Raw genomic sequence first — 20,328 nt, forward strand, 5'->3', positions numbered from 1 at the left:
TGCAGGATGAACTGTGAATGATCGTTAGTTAGATGTACTGAACATTTCCAAAAGATGGATTAAGATTACTTGTGTCGTGATAGTTGCAGACAAGGCCCACTCTTACTGTAACTGTCCTTTGACATGTTTTTGAAAGACGCTACATCCAAATAAAAGTGCAATTGTCAGGATGAACCTTGGAAAGATTTTATAATGGTGTCCAACAATTTCTTGATCTCCTCCTGTGTCTCATCTCTCAATGGGATGGGATCTTCATAAAAGAAGGCAACCAGCCTGATCTGATTACCCAGACCAGCAGACTCATTTCAGTGCATATAGGAGCAACAACCTGCCCCCTGGATGACAAAACCCCTTATGCTATCTCTAAGGCAAAGCCTGACCACTCTACCAAGGAAACTAACGGCAGACACTTGTGGAATGTCATTCTGAGAGTCATGATTCAATCCTTGGAGCCACATGTTAGGGTCAGAAGATAGATGGACCAGTAAGTCAAGGACCTCTTTCAGCTCAGACCTTTGATGCATATCTGGAAAAATGCTCTTGTTACTGAAGACCGAAAAAAAAAAAATACACAAAAAAAAAGATTTAAAAAAAAATACATGTTATAAATCAGGATGGATTTTTGTAGAAATGCATTACATGAAGAAAATTACCGCTAACTGGGGTCATGAACTGCAAACCTAACCTGGTCTAACCCCATCCAGGCGGCTTCCACGACGCAGCTTCACCATCTTATCCAGTATTCACCACCATCTGTGGTCTCAAGCCACAGCTGCAACACGCCACGGGCCGAGCGCACAGCTGTTAATATGTAGGTGGGAGTCATGCATGATGAGTGGTTGAGGAAGGACGGTCAGGAAAAAAACAAGCATTGAATAATTGGGGTCAAAAGATGACATGGGACTAACAAGCATGGGGCATATTGAATCCTTCACCCCTAACACATTAGACAAAGGATTTGCCAAACGGGCTCATCAGGAGCCTATGTTTATGCACCGGTTTATTGACGTGACGCCAACTGTAATCTAGCTCTGTCCACGTGGAAGTGTACTGCAGGCTGATCTAACCTCCAACAACAAGGACTACATTAATGGCGGTGATAGTGAACCTCAAAGCGTTACCGGAGGCATTTTGGCCTGATCTACAGTACAACCATCAAAGCAAAGAAGATGAGGAAAAAATTATCATACGAGTTGCAAATCATGTCAGGTAAATTATTTCAAGGTAACCACAGACAAGTTGACATTAAAGCCCAACTTAATATATACATACCTCTCAACTTTTGCCGACTGTTGAGAGTGAGATTGTTGGTCCATTGAAGACGGTCCAACGGGGGGGGGGGTGCTGTTGGTCGATTCAACACTGTCCAACGGGGGGGGGGGGGGGGGGGGGGGGGGTGCTGTTGTTCGATTCAAGACGGTCACTATTTTAGACGGACTTTGCTTTCATGTTAACGTTTGTAATAACACATGACGACTTACCATTTAATTCGCACACAACACGGACCGTACAAGTGTTTCACTTTGGATGAGGGAAACTTGTTTGCGCGGTGGCGGTCCTTGCAGCTGTGTTACCTCTACTACTGGACGTGCGGAAACCATTGTACCGCAAATTGGTTCCGCCATGACGCGAAGCGTCCGTACGCGTGCGTTTCAAGAGTGAGATTTTCATTGTAAGATTGAGATTTTCAAAGTAATGCGTGTGAGCGTGTGCAATTCATGAAATGCGTGTGTCACACGGTCAATGCGTGAGAGTTGAAAGAGTTACTGCAGGCTGCAGTGGAGGTTTTCATGCTGCCATCGAGCTATCCATGGCACAAATTTACAGTGAGATTCTGTATTAGGAGCTAAAATTTTACATTACCCCATCTGTTAAAAGCTTTGTGCAAAATCTGAGTCCCGTTAAAGCTATGGTTGTTAATCCTGTTCAGAAACTCTTTTTGTTATACTGCGTAAAATGGTCCTTCCATCCTGAAAGTAGTCAATACATTATGTATTCAGAAAAAGGAGGTTAAAAAATCGTTCTCTGTGGGAGCTGCAGGCCTTTAAAAAACTCTAACCAATCTCTGCCGTTCGGTCCAAAGGGCAAGGATTTGTCAGAGTTTTGCTCCTGCTCTCATCCATAGACATTATATACTCACCCTCCTCTGTCTCTCAAGTACTTGGGAATCACCTTATCTATTGGTTGTCCCACATGCCATCAGTCCGATGCGCTCATGTAACGCCAGTGTGCGTACTCGTTCCTTCTTAGTTTCCGCTTGGTGGGTGCGCATGCGCATTTTTATTGTTTATGTATCTGGTTAGCTTAGCGGCTAGCTTAGCTTAGTGGCTAGCTTAGCTTAGCGGCTATCTTAGCAGTTAGTGGCTAGCTTAGTGGTTAGCCATGTTCAAAGCCTCTCACCATGGACTTTGAACATGGCTGAGCGTTGAAGTGAGCCGAGTTCATGTTTATGAGAAGAGGAAGGCCTCAGTGGAAAGCCTTCTCTGGCTGACTCCAAGATAAAGAGAAATACAGTAATGCAATCATGATGGAATAAAAGCTTGGATTACTGTTTCCAACTGTTTCCTTGAAAGGATGGCTATTAATTTTGCTATTTTTCTCAAATGATAAAACTAGACTTCAACGTGGCCTTTATTTGACTGTCACATTTAAAATCATTGTCTCTCTTAAAACCAAGATTTGTTACGTGAACGCAATGTGTTGTCTGTTCGGGCTAAAGGGTCTGCTGCTGACAGTAAAAACAGACTGTTGAAGAAATGGCTGGTCTCCATGAAAGACATTGTGTATGTGTTATTCGGATTTTAACCACTAGGCATCATCATTACTTATTATTTAAAGATCCAGTGTGTAAGATTTTTACACTGGCCCACCATTTAGTTGTGCGCTAAATTAATTACAAACAACTTTGCCGTTAAGAGCGTCACAACCACTACAGAAACAGAAAGTACCATAAATGTGACAATGTAAACATGTCCTCCATTTATTAGCAACTGCTAATAGCTAATAGCTAATATATTAGCTATGGTCATCGTGTGAAATAGTTTTTGCCACTGTTGTCAAGTCTGCTTGGATTTTTCCAAAGATGCTTGTAAATTCCATGAGTCGCGTTTTTTTGGGCTCGTTTCTGAGCGCACTATCGCTTACTTGGGGTCTAATATAAGCGACTATTAACACAAGTAAAGAGACCCAGTCTTGCTCCTGCATTACAGACAGTGAACAGCTGATATCCCTCCGACCCTCCCTGTACACACATACTAGAGGGAGAGGGAGACAAACAACCGAGCCATCTCTGCCTGCCGGAAGGACAGAGTAGTTGCTGGACCACACTGCCCTATTTCTAATATAACTGCAAAAAATACATTTCACTGTTATATTGAATTAACTTACCTGCTGTCCAGCAGAAAGCCTGCAACCTCCATATCCGTTTGAAACCCCCGCTCCCTCATGAATGATCTCCACCTGGTAATATTAGCTGCGCAGATATAGACTAATTTCTCCTGGTTACTACGTCTTTTTCTTGGTTACTTTCTCTTCCCTCTTGCTGGGCAAAGAGTGTGGATGGTCCTCCATTTCATCAGAAAACGGCAAATAGAATGATGTATGGTCATCTTTGCTTGTTTTCTACTCCTCCTCCACCAACAGCGCGTCTTCATATAGTTGACAGATAGGGAAAACGCATAAGGTTCTCCTTTGGGCTTCTGAAATCAGAAATAGCGAGGCAACATGGCACCTCCCAGTGGATGAATGACATCGATCCATTTATAAACTATTAATTCTAAGTTATGAAAGCGCTTTCATTTTTGATGGGATGTTATTAGACCTTGTGTTTATAAAAGCAATACTTGATTTTTGCTAATTAAAAGCCAAATTAGTTACACACTGTTCCTTTAAAGCAGATGGGCTCCAGCAGAAGAGGCCCACACGATTCACCACTCCATCCAGGCGCTGCGGGCTCTCAATAACTGGGCACTGACGGATTGCCCAGTTATTAAGAGCCCGCAGTTCTCAATAACTGGGCAATCTTATGTCTAACCCCAACAACATCATGTACCATTTCATAAAGCTCAAATATAAGCAGTCTGCAGTTTTGTAGATGAGTGATGGTGGGATTGAACAGGTGATTAATCAGGATTGGGGACTTGTTGGCAGTGATATGTGTGTTTCTCTGGTCTTTCAGGAAGAAGCTGTCAGTTTACACGTTCAGCTACGTTTAGACCCTCATAAGATTCGGATCATGACTGAGAAGACAAGGTCTCAGATGCATGCAACAGAAATAAGCTTGCAAGGGTGGCTGCCTCAAAGATAAGGTGAAGAGATCTGTTATTTGGGGGACCATGGAGTGGAGTAAGTGCTCGTCTACACCAAAAGCAGCCAGCTGAGGCTGTTTGGGAATCTGACGAGGATGCCTCTGAAGCACCTCCCTTAAGAGATTTTCCATCCATGCTCCACTTGAAGGAGACTAGGGAGCAGATGCTGAACTCCCTGGAAGGACTGCACAGACTTAGAAAAACCTTTTGGATCCACCACAATTAGCTGGAGAGGGTCACGGGCCACTGAATGGATGGATGGATCGACAGATTTAGATAGAGTAGAAGATTAGTTTAATAAGAAAAGTTCTGAGAGGCCATTGGACTCACTCCATGACCTTAGTTTGTGGGAAAAACACACTATCGCTTGTTTATGTTAGGGCAAAAGATGCAACAGGCCACAGACGTAAAGTTGATGTGTACATTCATTGGTCGTCTTTTCCTCTCCATGTACTGTGTGAGTTTTGCTGCGGTATGAGAGTGAGCCGGCCGTATCATGGTGTGCAGAAGTGACACCGGTGGCCTGGCTGTGATGTGGACAGCTGTAGGTGCTGACAGGCCTGCTGTTTCACAGTCCTGCAGGGAGGGCGGGGTGGTGTGTGCACAAACGTTCCTACTGGCTGCACAACACTGGTTCTGTTGGCTAAATATACAACTTTCACCTCGTCCAAGCTCAGGATTTTACTGTGCTTGATTGGTGTGTAATTTCCATATTTTCCCATTTTAACTTTAATTTGTTTCTGTTAATGATTGCTATGAAATATGCAAATCAATCATATATTTCGAACAGACAAAATATAAAAGTAAACAGAGTTGCCATTTAGGACTGTGCAGTCTACCCATTGTCCCCGTTAAACCCTTAATCTTAATTTTGACCAGGTTTTAGTTTAAAACCAATAAAGAGTGTTGCCTCTGATCTTTCACTCATCCAGTGAGTCGGACGCTTGCAATTCTAACAGTTGGGATAGAAGCTGTGATTTGGTGAAGAACAGGGTCCCACAGCCTTTGTGGACAAGTTATGTGACTGCTGAGATCTGGGTCAGTTTATGTCCAAATTGATTCTGGTAATGTTTGATTGATGAAGGATGTGTCATGGTTTGTAAAGTTGTGGCTGATTAACAGATTTACTTAAAAAAGCTCAAAGTAGTTATAAAAAATTAAGAGCAGGGCACCAAACGGAGGGTAGCACAATGGAGGATCTGACAAAGATGGAGAGGAACCAGTGGGTTTAAATAGGGGAGGAAAAACTGAGAGGAAAGCAAGTGAAAGTAATTAACGAACAAGCAACAGGTGAAACACATGAAATGGGAGGGCTGCAGGAGAATGAAGAAAAGGGAGGAAACAATTAATCAATAACAGAATACAAGAGAAACTAACAGAAATGCCTCACTAGATCCAAAAAGTACACTAGAAGAAAAAAAAAACAGAAGAGCCCTGTCCTCAGGACATAAATATAAATAAACCTAATTCTAGGAAGGAGGAACTGTTGACAAGAAGCAACACAGGGAAGAAGTGAAAAAGAAAAAAAAAACTACCTAGAACATGACTAATTCAAAGAACAATCCTGAAGGACAAAGAACTAAAGCATGATCCAAAATATCACAAACAACCATGGATCCTGACAGGGCGGGTGGACCTGGCTGTCATGGGATCTTTGCCGCTATGATGCAAGGGTGCGCCGTGTGCAGACAGTTGTATTGCTGGCGGACTTCACCAGAGCGATGTCTCACAAGTGATAAGACATATGGACGCAGGATGTCTCCGGCAAACATTTGCGTCATCAGAATCTCTTAAAGCCCATCCACTCAACAACAGCAGTAATACTATTACTTAAAGAATGTAAAAACTCATTTATTTCTATTTCTCATCACTATGTCACTGGGCCATTATTAATGCAGTAAAAAAACAGTGTCTGCTGAGACCTGTAAGCCTTTCAAGTCATTTCTAATATGTTGAAACCTCACAAAGCTACGCCTGAAGGATCTCTATTATTCTGAGTCATTTGTGCATTTTATTACCCTGCAGTTACTGTCTGATAAAATCCCCCCCACAGAAGCCAAATATAATTGATGAGTCAATAAAAATGTCCATTTCTGCAAACTAATAAATCAGACTAAGTTTAAACATCCGGACTGGTGCTACTTGTATCCGAGCGATACCGCTCTGTAAACATGGACGTATATCACTCCATTGGCCCTAAATGACAAAAAAACACCTCATGTGACGGCTGGGTTCGGATAAAACTATCTTGTTAATAGATATCGACACACTCCATGAGGACTGGAAGTCTTTTTTATTTTTCCATGGAAAAAAAATGACCAGATGTGACGTGACATTTACATGGAAGAGGTAGACATCTGATCGCAGTGGTAACCCGACTAATCCACGTGTGCATATGAACTGCAGCAGGGGCCTGCAGTCTTTCCGTATCAGTCATATCCCGAGAGGAAGGAGCGACAGTGGGATGGAACACGCATGAATATATTTATTGCTTCTGAAGATTGATCTGTTTTCTCATTTGTTTTCAGTCGGCAGAGACAGATTGCATTTTCACTTCATTGTGTGCACACAGAGGCGTGTCTGAAGTTGGTGCGTCCATGTGGAGGAGCTGTCACCGCGCGCCAGTAGCTACAAGTCTCCTGGAGTCTATACGATGGGGCAGAAATGGAAAAGGAAAAAGAGACAAAGACCATGAGAACGAAATTTGACATCTATCACTGACTTAGTCCATTTTAAATATCGTCCCACAAGCTCATGCTGTCTCTTTCTTATGTTTTTGTCATGCCAAGACAAAGCCTCTTAACTTCCAACTTGCTTTTCTAACTCATACTAGACATGATAAAAATAGCAAAGTGTAGCCCTGTGGTCAAGGACAGGCTCTCATAACACTTTAGGCATTCACACACAAGCGCATCGTCCAAATAAAGGAGTAGAGAAGCTGATATAAGAAGGGCTTGACCCACATTTGAAGTTAATGAAACTCACATTCGTGGTTGAGATAAAAAAAAAAGCCCCTCCAAAAACACTGCTGCGTTGTACTTTGAATATTTAATTAGTTGGTTAAAATGATGGCTTCTACTGGGGACCTCTGTAGCAAAGCATTCTCAGGGGTCTGGGAGGCCACCTGGTTCTGGGTTTGCAGATCGGACCTGCAGGTGATTTAAATTTTGTTGGAAACTAGCCTGTCTACTGCCACAGCTCTCGTCATACACAAAGATGTAGACAGAGGAACACAAATCTGACAGTAATATGCACAAATATACGTGTCTGTAGAAATACCTACATGGACAGAGGCGTATAGGCAGTATGCGGGTACAGTCCTTGTTTTTACAACGCAGCCACAACCTGCCGTGTATTTCATTATTTTTATTTGATAGACCAATACAAAGTTGGGAATCATTGAAACGTGCATTTGTACTCTGCCCCCCATGACACAACACATGGTAGAACCACATTTTATTGCAGTTCCAGCTGCAAGTCTATTGGGGTATTACTCTACTAGCTTTGCACATATAGAACATTTTTTTTTGCCCTTTCTTCAATGCAAAACAGCTAAAACTCGGTCAGATTGGATGATGAGCATCCGTCAGAGGATATCAGTTTTCGGACCTTGCTGGACTTGGATCGGGTCATTCTGAAACACAAACATGCTTGGTAGCTTTAGGCTGTTGCTGGAAGGCGAACCTGCCTCCCGGTCTCAAGTCTTTTGAACTCTCCAACAGGTTTTTCTCCAGGATCGTCTGGTATTTGGCTTCATCTATCTGCATATCATGACTTCCTTCCTGCCTCTGCTAAGGAAATGCACACCTACGCCATGATCTGACGCCATCACATTGTGGTGATGGTGTGTTCAGGGTGATGCGCAGCGTTTGTATTCCTCCAACATAGTATTTTGGCAAATGAAATAGAAAGAAATGACCTTTATTGTCCTTCAGTGGGGATATTTTCCGTGTCCCAGCAGCAAAGTGTACGTCAGGGAAACAGATATGAATAAACAAATTTTGCTAAATACTTTAAATAATGCGGATTAGCTGCAGATCCTGATGGTTATTACTGTATATCTTTCTTTGAAGTTCACTGCATCTGTCCGCTGAACGGGGAAAGCCTGATACAAACAGACTAACCTCTGTGGGAGTAAGAATCCGTCTAAACTTAACAGAGAATAATTCAGCTTTGTCAAAACAGGCCAGTATCATAACTGCTGCAGATCCTGACGTTAGAGAACAACCATAGCTGGAATGCAAAAACCAGCAAAGGTCAAAGGCTTTGAAAGGGTCACCACAGAACCGAGGGGAGGAGGCGAGGAATGAGAGCGAAGATGAGAAGAACAGAGCCGGAGTTGGAAGTTAAAAGAGAGAAACAGACGAGGATGGCACACCAAGTTTTCTGCTGCTGTTCGCGCTGCGCTGGAGTCAGCGTGCTTGTGCGTGTGACGAGGAGAAAGCAGCTAACTAAACAACAACACCAAAAGGAGAAAGCAGAGTGAACGTACAGCTCGACTCTAAAAAAAACAACAAATGGCCTCACATGGAGGAAACCAGATGGATGCACGAGTGCGCCCGTGCTGCTCTGGTACGAACAAGAGCCTCGTCAGGAGGTATGAGGACATATTCAGCATTGATTTAACAATACTGACAAATTCAAGTGATATGTTTAAACAATGAAAATGGATGAACATATGTTTTGAGGAATAAAAGACAATTTTATTCCTACTTACAATGTTTAAAATCCCACACAGCTTCGTCACATTAGGCCCCATGATGAGAACATCATTACTAGGGCTGTGCATAAAAATCGATATAAAGATTAATATCGATATTTTTAAAAACGATTTAATATTGATATTCTGGCTTTCAATATCGATATACCTCCCAACCTCTAGGGGGCGTTTTTTTTTTTTTTTTTTTTTTTTTTTTTTTTTTTTTTTTTTTTCCCAGTGTCCTGTCTAGCAATATGGCAATAGGAATTGATATCTCAATGCCAGATGGAGCTCGACAGATTTTGCTTTTACAAGTGGAGCAAACAGCTTTCGCCATAGTGCTCCACTTGATTTATGCTTGTAAATAGCTTTATTATGATTCCTGCAAGGAGAATTTCAAATTATATGGACATGACAATGGGAGGGTAAAGGAAGAACAAAAAGTGAAAGAAGAAAAAAAAGTAGAGGTGAAAGAAAGAGGAGATAAAAGGGAGAGAATGATAAAACCTTCTTTGTCTGCTCCATCACCTGGAAAGAGACACAAAAAGAACAGCACAACCAACAGACATAAAGCAACAGATACACTCGAATAACACCTAGATGCCATTGCTAAATCATATATATTATTATGTAAGCTGACATGTGTAATGTGATATTTGAAAAAAGAAAGTGAAAGAACATAAATAAATAAATAAATTACTTACAAGATTACTGTATATAAGTGAACACTTAATACCTGGGACCCAGCACCTGTGGGAGATGTGAAAGTGCACTAGTTTAGGTGAACATTATCCAGAAATAGCTTGATAGTGATTGTGGAGAACCGAAGACCCTAGGGGGCGTTATTACAGCGCAACCATTACAGTTCACAGCGAAGGAGAGCGAGTGAGACGAATTTGTGGAACGGCCGACAGGATTTTAGAAGCTCCTTTGACCCTAAAATCAGATGTTTGGGCACATTTTTGGTTTCTGTGACACGTTAAATGCATTGAAGCAAATGCACTTTATTTTCCTGTTAATATGTCTGTGATCAATAAATAGAACATAAACATAATATTTGGCTGATTTTGGTGATTGAATCACTGAGCATTAATTCGAAGTAATAAATATCGATATTGGAATCAAATCAAGCTGAGCTATGTATCGAGAATCGTATCGTATCGTGAGCTGTGTATCGAGAATCGTATCGAATCGGCTCATCCTAGATGATACCCAGCCCTAATCATTACGCAGCATCTTAAGGGGGGTTTGCCTAGTTTATACCTTACACATTTGGTAAGATCCAGATCATCCGCTATTACCATCTAATGTAGAACAGATTACTGGATCAATGTGTGCTTCTGTGCTTTTTTGTCTCTCTTGTTGTGTCTCTGCTCTGTCTTCTCTAACCCCCAGTCGGTTGAGGCAGATGACCGTTCATACTGAGCCTGGTTCTGGTTCTGCTGGAAGTTTTTCCTTCCCGTTAATAGGGAGTTTTTCTTTCCACTGTCACTTCATGCATGCTCAGTATGAGGGATTGCTGCAAAGCCATCAGCAATGCAGACAACTCTCCCTGTGGCTCTACACTTCTCCAGGAGTGAATGCTGCTTGTCAGGACTTTGATGCAACCAACTGGTCCCTTATATAGGACATTTCTGACCAATCTGTATAATCTGATTAAATTTGACTTTGTAAAGTGCCTTGAGATGACATGTTTCATGAATTGGCGCTATATAAATAAAATTTAATTGTATTGAATTAAGATGTGTTCCTGGGCTCTTGAAAAGAAAGCAAGCGCCATGGTGAGAACAACAGAGATAGTCTGATTTGGCCAATTGATAAAGATGTCGTGAAAGATTTTGAAATCCGATCCGCTCCACAGAAAACAATCTACAACTGTAGGGAATTCATAACAACTTCCAGCATTTCTCAGATCTGACCATCCAAGCGAATTCCTCATGAGAACAGACTGCAAAATGCTAAAAGATGTCTCCCTAAAAGTCCTAGAAAGGACCTGTAGGCTTGCGCTCCTGTTGACGTGAAATTGCATGTCTGTACAATCAGAAAGAGGTTTACAAGAATATGTTTGATATTCAAGAGGAACACAAAGGCCAGTCTGAAATTTGCTGGAGCCAAAGTTCACAATGACTCCAAAGATGAATGGATGGATGTTTAATAGGCTGTCCCAAATATTTTCAAGACCGTAGTTTAGATCAGGATCTGCCTCAGAGTTAGATGGGCAAATATGTGTTAATTAGCCATAACTTGTGGTTTGAAGTTGTTTAAAGGAAGGTCTGCTGCATCTGGGCACACAACTGTCCATAAGTGAAAACTTTCTGTCCTGACATAAAGTTGCACATTAAGTTCAGGACCTTCTAAATGAACCGTCAAAAACACGACAGATAGTGAGAGCATTGAATAGACTGATGGTTTCCAAATAAATGGTGAGTTCACCGCGCCGACTCCATGCATATGGCACACAGAAGACAGACAGAGCTGTCATTTCTAAACATAAACTGTGCCGAGTGTAATATACTGTGTGAGTGTGTTTATGAGCCTGTGCTTGCGTCGTTAGTTGTCTGCGCAGTTTCAAGGACAGGTTAAACACTGTCTTTTTATAGCGCTGCAGGTCAGCTAGCATGCATTTGTTTGACTTAGCCTTGCTCATTGAAGAACTCGAGCGCATTTGGTGCAATGAGGATGCATGTAAGAATTGCAGTTCTGTTAAAGTAAGAAAATGGCGAGAGGATAAAAAGATGTTTAGGCACAAGTGTGTGTCTATGTGTCTATGTGTGTGTGTGTGTGTGTGTGTGTGTGTGCGTGTGTGTGTGTGTCTGTGTGCAAGCATGTACAATCCTGCATGTCCTTGGAGCTTTCTGCATAGCTTTGTGCAATGCTGCCAGGGCGGTCATAAAACTATGAATCAGTCTGTTTGTGTGTCAGAACACACACACACACACACACACACACACACACACACACACACACACACACACACACACACACACACACACACACACACAGGGTGTATTTTTCCATTCAGGTGTGAAAAAACAGACAGCACCATCAGGTTTGAGAGGATGACTCACCTGACCTCCGTTTCACACACATTGCACTTGCTTGAGAAACAAATACTTCACAGTTATTTTCTACACGATGAAATGTTCTTCCTCCCGCGTGCTCTGAAAGGGATGTGCTATAACCAGGGGTCTTCGACTCCAGTCCTCGAGGTCTGGAACCGAAGACTCCTGCTATGAGAACATATGAGGGACGTATGCTCGACCGGGCGTCAAGCTGCCCTTCAGCAATCCACAGTTGCGAGCGCACTTTCAGGAGGCTACATTTACCAAGCCTGCCCTGAGGCTTGTGAAACTTGTTAGAAACATTTTGCTTGAAATGTGACAAAAGCTGAAGCAGATATTTCACATCAGTGGATAAATGTCCTTGTGACTTTCTCACTGTTTCCATGGTTTCCCTGAAAAATCAGCTTTAAAGGTTTAAAGATGTTGATATGTTACTACCGTAAACTTTAATATATTTTATCTTATCAAAAGGTGTGATAGAACCACATTTTAGCTAAAATTACAGCTACAACACTTTAATGGTATTTAGATCTGAAATGTTCGCTTATTTTTCTTTGCAAAGAAGTTTAGACCCAGTTAAATTTGAAGGAAGACATCTGGCAACTGGAAGTCTTGGCACCTATTCCCAATTGGATTTAGGTCTGGACTTTGACTAGGCCATTCTAATACATTCTGTTGTAGCTCTGGCTCCAGTCTCAAGTCCCTTACAGCCCATAACAAGTTTTTTATTCAGTATTTAGCTCCATCCATCTTCCCATCAACTCTGACCGACTTTCATATCGCTGCTGCGGAAAAGCGCTCCAACTAGAATCGTGCTGCCATCCCATATAGTTTTGCATATTGGCTAAAAAGGTTCTGTTTTGGTCTCATCTGAACAGAGCACTGTCTTGGACTGGACTCGTGACAAACTGCACTTACAACTTCATCTGGCATTCTATCAACAACAGCTTTTTTCTTGCTATTCTTCCATGAAGGCCGGATTTGAAATCACCACCAGTTCTAGCCGCTCTAGCTGGAGCCATATTGACACCGACTCAGATGTGATGTGTGTATTTCTTTAGTATTTATTCACTCTTTGTACACAAATACATCCTGTAACGTGACTGGTTGGCACGGGTGAAAACTTTCCAGGTATTGCTTTAAGAGGGAGTGAACTGCAACTGCTCCTTAATCTCTAATCTGCTCCAACATAAAGTAAAATGAGCCCAGTTGGACTCTGGAGTTCATTAGGACTTTCTGTCTCTTTGACAAAACTGTTGGTGTTGCTGGGAACCTTTCTCCTCTGACAGACTATAACAGCTCTGCAGATGGTATCAGCAATTGTCCGGAGGACTAAGGCAAGCCGCCACCAGCAGCCGCAGCTGCTAACAGGAGCTCTTGGCCAACAGGTCAGGATTTGTTTCAACATGCTGGTTGTCTGGAGGAGTGGTAAAGAAGGTCCTTCCGCCAAGCAGTTTGGCTATTAGTTACTGAAACAAATAAAGATTTACCCTACTTATAGATCAACACAATAGAGCTACGTATGAAACAATACCATTGCTAAGAAAATACATGAAATAGGTCCACACTGACCTTCTAAAGATGGATTAACTGTGTTTTATATTGTTGAAGATAACGTTTATGAACATCGCTGATTTATTCTTCTTTATTTATGCTTGTGGTGGCAGATCAGATCACATTGGTCATCAGGACTGAAACATGAGATAAAGTCAAGTGACCACTAAATTATTTAAAAAAAACTTCGGGGAACTCATTCAACAAACAATATTTTTCTCTGGAGATTTCAAGTTTTATCAAGTTGATACATTTTAGGATATTATTCTGAAATGACGTTAATGTTTCCTAATAGTTGACTGTTTATATTTTTAAAATAATTTTAGTAGACTGAATCTACAAGGTTGGTAATTTTGTCCTGCAAGGTTTTAAGAATTTATCAGCTATTATTTGTATTTTTTTGGAAAATGTATTTAAACAACTATTTCCCCCACAGAAAAATACTCTCTAATCATAGCAGATGATTAGAGAGTAAAAATACTCTCTAATCTTACCCCTTTAAAGTTTCATACAGGTAAACGTGAGGAGACTTCACATTTAAAAAAAGAAAATCTTTCAAATGTTGTTTGTATCGTAATTGATATGATAGACCAAAGAATACATTTTGCTAATGTTTTCTGCATTTTTATATAGTTGGTGTAAAGAAATATTATTTGTTTATGTTGTGAATTGTATGTTGAGAAAAACACTTCAAAAGGTAGAGGTCTCAGAAATATGTTTTACCAAAAATTATATGTAGGGTCTAATTTATTCTAAAGCTTTGAAGAAGTCTAGATCAGGAATCATGACTGACAGTATAAATTTAGCGTTGAGTTTTGGAGTCACACTTGTCTACTCTGTGTTACAAGCACCATCCAGGAGCAGTCGTATGTGTTTAGTTGTGGTTGGAAATAAAGGTCAATATTGCTGTTATTTTTTAATTAAATTTAATTGCAAGCTAAACGCTGTCTGACATACCATACAGAAAGCACAGAGTGATACCATTGCAGCATCATCTCTTTGTTGTAAAAGCACCTCATACCTTTGTGATTTGACAAGTATGTTAATTACACGTCAACTTATTTAGACAGTGGTGATTTACAACAAATATATTCTAAGAATACGTTACAAGACAAACAGGTTCCACTAATTTCACATTACATGGATTTCAATCCAAATTCAGCACACATGGATCTAATTCAGGTCAATCCTATTTGGTAAACATTGAGTATAAGTCAGTACTGCACATTTTCTTGTCATAATAGATCTAGATTGCATCTAAAATGATCCAAAGTCTCCATGCTCTACTACTACTCCATGCTCCATGCAGACACCTGGAATCACATTAAATGGACTTATAGTGATTGATATAATGGAAAAATTTGGTTGTTTTTAAACCATAACTTTTAAAAACCTCCATGTACCTCGATGCAGGTAACCAACCCATGATTACTATGACCGTTGTGATCACACCTTTGTCCTAATTAGTCAACATTGTGTCACCTTTTACACAGAAAGAGTTTAGGCATGCTTACAAGTACAATGGCTGTTACAGATAGGGTGACCAAACAGTCCCTGTTTTGGATGTCCTGTCCCTGGCAACAGCTGTCTCTGGAAATGTCCCTGATTTCAGTGTATCATGATGGAGTAAAAAGGTTTAGCGCAGCGAGAGGTATTTACCCGGTCCTGCCGCTGTCCCGACGTAGTAGGAGAGCTGAACTCGCCTTCCCCGACCAGTCAATCATACAACACAAACCATCCCCTAGACAGAGATTCACCCTCCGCAAGCTGGTCACCTTAGTTAAAGACTATAATTCAGATTACTCTATACATAAAATGACTTGAATATAATCACCACAATTTGATCAAAATATCTTTTGTGAGTGAACAACACAGTTTTGGTGTTGTGCTTTAGAAGCACAGGGCTCGTGCCACTCATCACCAAAAATAAGGTTTTTGTTGCCGGGCCCCAACTGCTTCAGCTTTGAGCTTTAAAACCCATTAAGGGTCTGGAACCTACCTTTGTAATAAATAAAAAAGCAAGACTTCTATTCTAACATGATCAAACATGTTATCACTAGCATGATTTTATTGCTAGCAAACATTGTGGATCAAGCTACAATTTGGTATCCACAACAACCAACAAGTAAACCCTATCTGCTATGCTAACAGCTATATGCTATCATAAGGTAATCAGATTATATCTAGGTCATAAAAAAGTTGTTCAAATCGATTGCCTTTTCTACTCTGTCTGTAATGCTAAGAGAGCAACACAACCAGCTACCATAATAGGTGTTGTTGTGTGCAACTTCTTTTCCTCATTCATAAAATGCTGAAATCAGGGATTATTTCTAGGAACAGCTTTTACGGGGACAAGTCATCCAAAGTGGAAATCGTGGACGTCTGGTCACCCTAACCAACACTACCGTTTATGCTAACATCTAAAACACGATCACTAGCTAAAATGCTAACATTAGCTTTGCTGTGCACTGTATTGCTATGCATCAATTATTAATAACAGCAGCAATTATTTTCCTCCCAGGTCAAACGCTTTTATCCATAAACCAGACCTACTTAGCTCAGGCTGTTTGGTTAGTTTTTAAAGATAATAATTAATAATTAATTAACATGACAAGGTGCAGAGGCCCTCTCAGCCACAGCCCCACTGTTACACTTCTCACCTACTATTAAATTCATGTTGGAAAAACCCCAGAGGGCCGGCCGGCCTTCCTGCAGTCTCGGCTATGTCAGGAATGACAGAAACAGCCGTGTGACTGTCAGCTTAGTCACCACACTCGTTTCTCAAAACAAAATCAAGCTCCGCCCCATGATTAACCTCCCTCCCCCTGAGCTGTGAGGTCAAAACTAAGATAACAGCTTCCTCTCACATTGTTTGCCTTTTGTGTTTTCAAGAATTCAGATACACTTTTGGTTTATAGAATGAAATTCTTTGTCTTTTTTTTTCAGAGTATGTGTCTGTTTTCAAAACAGCCACTGTTGACATGAAGATCAGACTTTGTCAGTTTTTGTGGCTGTCTGACAGCCATCCTCAGACAGCCACAGATTATTAGATGATAAATGACAGAATTCTACATACTTCAGTAGCACAGCTCCTACTGAAAGCAGTCTCCCCTGTGTCATATTTGATTGAATTGTCCCAATAATTGAATTTTTGGTCACTGTGTGTGCATGAAATCTATATATGATTACCACCTTTTCTGCAAGGCAATGCATAAAAAAACAGTTGTTTTACAGTCTTTCATATTTTTGATACTTGATTTATCAGACAAGCTGCGGTATGAAACTTGGAATTAGCATCAATGTGTAATTTTATACACACACACACATATATATATATATATATTAGGGCTGGGCAACGATTAAAATATTTAATCGCGATTAATCGCCCTGATTAATCGCGATTAATCGCGATTAATCGCATTGTATTTACAAACTCCAAGAATGAATTCAAAAGTAGTGTAAAGAGCACTTTTATTTTAATGTTCTGCTGCCATATGAACAAAAGTGTTGTAACATTTTTAGCACTTATTTTATATTGGATATTTTCAACCCATCTATTGAATTTAGTGCACTTCTTGATCTTTTCTTCATAAGAGAACAGCAAGCACTGCAGCCAAAATATGGCCTTTTTTGACCTGCTGTATATTAGCCAGTCCCTAAGCTTGATGTATCATGAAACTGTTGACCTTTTGGGTTTTGTGGTTTTTATTTTATTATTACAATTAAATAATAATAATAATAATAATAATAATAATAATAATAATAATAATAATAATAATGTACCCCGCCTCTCGCCCACAGAACGCTGGAGATAGGCACCAGCAACCCCGCGACCCCATGAGGGATAAGCGGTTTGGAAAATGGATGGATGGATGGATAATAATAATGTTATGTTCAGTGTTTTTTCGCTAATCCACCTCTTATATATTTCAATCCTTATGTAATTTTGTCTGTGTTGTGTGCACCTGCCTGTTGCTTTAATCCTATAAATTTCCCCGTCGTGGGATAAAAAAAGGATTAGCTAATGTTATCTTATCTTAAATAACACTTTTTAATATATGTACTGGGTTCTTTCAAGGTCTTAATTACATGTTATGTGTGGGCTCCAGTAACATCCATCCATCCATCCATCCATCCATCCATCCACTGATCTACCTGGATGTTCCCTGGAGGACTGAAACGCCTCAGTCAGAGACGTCTGTCTGTGGGTCTGTCGGGGCAATGACAGAAGTTTCGTCTCCTCTCTCCGTTTCTGGGGCTCGACGTTTTCATGTTTTTTCACGTGCTTAGATAAATTTGTTGTGTTTCCACTGAAATGAACCGGCTTTTTACAAAACATACAGCTTGATTTCATTTACGGTATTAAAATAAAGCCAAACGGTGCTACTTCCTCTGTTCATGTTTTTTCGCTGCTGCGGTCTCTCTCAGCTGTTTGTGTATTAAGTTTGTGTGAGAGCTGAGTGGGCGGGCCAGGCTGAACCTGCGTGCTGATTGGCTGGCGCCGCTGAGCCATGTACGAGAGGGGAGGGGGAGCGGGAGAGTGCTGCCGTGACAGCGCTGACTGCCTGCTGACTGACACTGACTGAAAGCATGTGAGCAACATGCATTAATGCGCGATAAAATAAATATCGCCGTTAATAGTGTAATGAATTAACGCGAAATTAACGCGTTAACTTGCCCAGCCCTAATATATATATATATATATATATATATATATATATATATATATATATATATATATATATATATATATATATATATATATATATATATATATGAAGGGTGTCCAGTCCACCCTTGGTCTTTCTGCATAGAGTTTGCATGTTCTCCCTGTGTATGCGTGCGTTCTCTCCGGGTACTCCGGCTTCCTCCCACAGTCCAAAATCAGGTGAGTTAATTGATAGGTTAGGTTAACTGGTTAATCTCTAAATTCTCCTTAGGTGTAAGTGTGTGCATGAATGGTTGTTTGCCCTGTTTGTTGCCCTGCGATAGACTGGAGACCTGTCCAGGGTCTTTATTATTCTGCATTCATTGTAAAGATGGTTCTCAGAGTACGTTGGGGAGCTGCGATAGTTTCTAACTCTTTTGTGAAACAACTCATAGAGCTGGTGGCAGTTATTGATAGAGACATAGGTATTTGGTCAGGGCAGTATTAGAAAATCGGGTGGGGGGGGGGGGGGGGTCACACAAACACCAAATAACAAAATATATCCATTATTTAGGCAGTGAACCGTCTTGGATCACTTGCTTTCATCTTTGTTTGGTCAATGAGTAGCGGTGATATTGTAGGCTCCCTGCTTCCTGCAGAGAACAGGCAGCTTGACCTGCGTGCTTTGTAGGGAACTGCATTGCATTTGTCCCCTTCCAGAATCAAATATAATGTCTCCTACATGTTAAGAGGGGTGGAAAAAAAAAGGAGGGAATCGCTCAGGGTGGCATTCATGAAAGAGCCACCATGGGATTGAGGAAATCCCTCTGCTTTTTAAATCTGTGATACTGGTATTGATCTACACTACCAGTCAAAAAGCTTGGAATTTATTTCACAATTCTGTGTTTGATACATTATTCTATACACTTTTGAGTCTTAGTTGTGATATATCTTCAATGTACAAAGTCATACAAATAAGGAAAGGCCATTTAATTACAAATGTGAGTCCGTACTTTTGACTGGTAGTGTGAGTTAAGGCTTTATGTGCTCGTCCTGTCGTGGAGTTGACGTACGGCTTCAATGCCACAGAAAGCCGAGGGTTAAAAGCTAAACCAGGCCAGCAGAACCCGGTAAGGTTCACCGAACTGATGCCTCTACAGCAAACTCTGAAACTGCCTTGTTTTAAAGTGCAGCTGCCCTCCAACCCTGATCCGCACGCCCTGGTAAGTAGTCACCAAACTTTAATCACGATCACACTCCCTGACTGGCATGTGGCACAAAATACAGAGAGAGAGAGAGAGAGAAACCAATAGGCTGTTTGGGGTCAGTGTTGCATGCCAGTGAAAACAATGACGGTTTGTCAGGAACAGTCGGGAGTCAGTCTATCCTTAGTGTGACAGGTGCAACAGCAGAGCCTCTCTCATTACACCAGTAATCATTAACTACTTGTAGTTCGCTCTGTGTCTGTGAGGGTGTGCATTGCTTTGCATTGAGGCTGTCTTAGTCAATCACTTGGCCCCCTCTAGGTTTTTTTTATACGCAACAGGTCATTGCTTTCGTTGACTGATTGCCTTATCGGTGCTGGGTACACAATGATGTCATTGAAGGTGTGTGCGTGAGTGAGAGAGAGAGAGAGAGTGAGGGAAAAGAGCGGTACTGCAGTAATGGAGAGAGAAAACACACACTATGATCTTTAGTTTGGTTATTTTTAATTTTTTTACCTTACAGCTATTGAAAACCTTTCACCAAACATTTTTATATTACATGCGACCAATAAAATAATGTTTTTTTACATGTAATATCGACCTTTTGAAAGGTATGTCCTCCTTTTGCCACCATGGTCATCAAAGCAAGAGTTGATAGTTTTGGCAGCGTGGGCAGGTGCCAAGTCCAGCTGGAAAAGGACATTTAGCATTTCCATTAAGCCTAAACATCAAGGGGAAACATAAAATGCTCTAAACTTTACAGCTAGACCGGCGTGTAAACTTTGGACTTTGTAAAGCACGGCGGACCAACACGAGCAGATGACATTGTCTTTGAAAACTTCCCACTGGATGT

This window comes from Fundulus heteroclitus, chromosome 22 (genome assembly GCF_011125445.2).
Source record: "Fundulus heteroclitus isolate FHET01 chromosome 22, MU-UCD_Fhet_4.1, whole genome shotgun sequence".
Classification (NCBI taxonomy): domain Eukaryota; kingdom Metazoa; phylum Chordata; class Actinopteri; order Cyprinodontiformes; family Fundulidae; genus Fundulus; species Fundulus heteroclitus.